We start from the raw sequence: 2,292 nt of genomic DNA on the forward strand, positions 1-2,292 counted from the left end.
TGACAGATTGTAAGCTCTTGTTCATGTTACATTTGAAATGTATAGAAGGCGTTCTCTCCTCTCCTGTCAGCTATTCTGCAGGCAGCTCTGGGGCTTGCAGGACTGACAGCCTGCAGCTCAACAATCTCTTTTCTTCCTCCTCCTACGTTCCTCTTGCTTTGGCTCCTGGAGACTGTGACCCTCCCACACATCACAGCCCAAAACTCCCTCAGGGCAGGGGGTGTACAACCCCATCCAGGACAGGTTGAGTGCCCTCTATCTGATTGGGAGAGCCACACACTATCAGCATCCTGGTCTTGGCTGGATTGAGTTTCCATATTTTATCTCTCACAGAATCTACTTTCCCAGCCAGGCGCTGATCCAGAACACTCACCACTTCACCTAATATTAATATTGAAGATGATGATGAGGAGCAGGAGGACGAATGCATGCCCAAACTATGGATGATAGTATTTCCCACTCAGAACCTGAATAATCAAGAAGAACCAGGAAGGTCTCTGTGCTGACACAGGTCATTCTGCAGGGTGATCAAGGCTGTTTCCATGCCAAAGCTGGCCTGAACTCTGATGAAATGGATTCAGCTTGGACTCCATTCATTCTTATCTAAGAGTACCTGGCACTGGCCAGTCACCCTTCCAGGACCTTGCTCAGGAAATGAACATTTGCTAACAGTCTAAATTATTAAGATTTCCCAGGTCCAGGGACCACTTCCTCTAACCAGGAGGTGTCACTCACCTCCCTGGCCCAGCTGAGTGTTTCTCCCTGCTGGCTGGGCATGCTGGGAGCCTGGGACCTTATTTCTGTCTAAACATGCCTAGAAGTGTGTCCTTATGTACAGAAACAAAACTGAGCCGGCAATTCTGAGAGGGAGGCATGATGGGAACTATCGGATGAAGGAGGTGGTGCTAGTTCCTAAAACAATCTTAGCTGTTGCTTTTGAGCCCTCCTTGCCAGGGCTGACCCAAGACCTTTTGCCGTCTGGGGTAAAGGGCAACATGGTGCCTACTGCTCCATCGACCAAAATTGATTGGAGAGATAGTTCAATCTTGCTTCAATGCTAGGCAATGCTTCAACGCTGGGCAACCCTTCTTCACCTCACCTGAAGGCAGCAGGTTGTTTAGGGAGGGGCCCACAGCTTCCGACTTCAACACCTTGCTGAGAGTTGCCAGGTGGTGGGGTCAGCCCTGCTCTTTGCAAAGGCAACTTGGGATTGAGCCTGAGTAAGTAGAATTGATACTTGTTACTGATCCGCAGGTGGGGTTCAATGGAGGGACCCCTGCTTTTTACAAGAGCTCCTTGCAAAAGAAGGGCAGGCCACCACCATACACAGATCTTTGCCTTGACACCCTGCCCTTTCCAGATTAGGAAGACTGAAGCCTTTCTGCTGAAGGCGGCAGGGAAGCCGAGCATTAGGGAACATATAAAAGGGCAGGTGCTTCAGGCTTGCTTGTCCACAATGTTAAAAAATAGACCTTAACAAAACCTTGTGAAATTTTTAAGAACACAAACAATAAATTAATCACTGTGCAGCCATGGACACAGGAAAGGCTTTTAGTGAAAAATCCTTATTCAATACTCCTAAATGTTCAGGTGCATAAAAGAGTTTTACTTGGGAAAAGGGAAAGATGGAAAGAACACACTTAGAATTCCAAATAAAATTCAATTCAGTCAATACTTAGCTTGGTCTTGCTGAGTTTCATAGCACATGCAGAGTTTCTTCCAGAGAGGATGATCATGATTAGGCATTGTTAGGAAGTCTCAGGCTGAGAACAAAGTCACACGTTTATGGAGAGCTGAGTTCAGTGAAAGCCAGTTTCTTAGCAGAGACGAACTGTTGCTTGATGCAACACTCTCCATTCTCCATGTCAGCCGTCCAGCCAGCAACTCCGACAGTAATGTACACTGCAGTCCTATGGCCTCCGGACTTCATCTGGGGGCCATAGGGTTATTTGGAACCCCAGCCCCAGCTCCTGTGATCTCCAAAGTCCAAGCTGCTGTCCTGCCCCCCTTACAGCCAGCACAGAAATAATTGCACAGTCCGCCCCCTCCAAGGTCACACCTGCACCTGGAGGGGAATAGAATGGATGTGCCAGGAGACAGGAAAGGGAGGAAGCTGGGTACCCTTCTCTCCTCCCCCTCCCAGCACTTCTTCTTGTTGTTGTTAGTCGCAAAGTCGTGTCCGACCCATCGCGACCCCATGGACAACACTCCTCCAGGCCTTCCTGTCCTCCACCATCCCTCGGAGTCCACTCAAGCTCACACCAACTGCTTCAGTGACTCCATCCAGCCACC

Source organism: Varanus komodoensis, unplaced genomic scaffold (genome assembly GCF_004798865.1).
Source record: "Varanus komodoensis strain SLA01 unplaced genomic scaffold, ASM479886v1 scaffold12, whole genome shotgun sequence".
Classification (NCBI taxonomy): domain Eukaryota; kingdom Metazoa; phylum Chordata; class Lepidosauria; order Squamata; family Varanidae; genus Varanus; species Varanus komodoensis.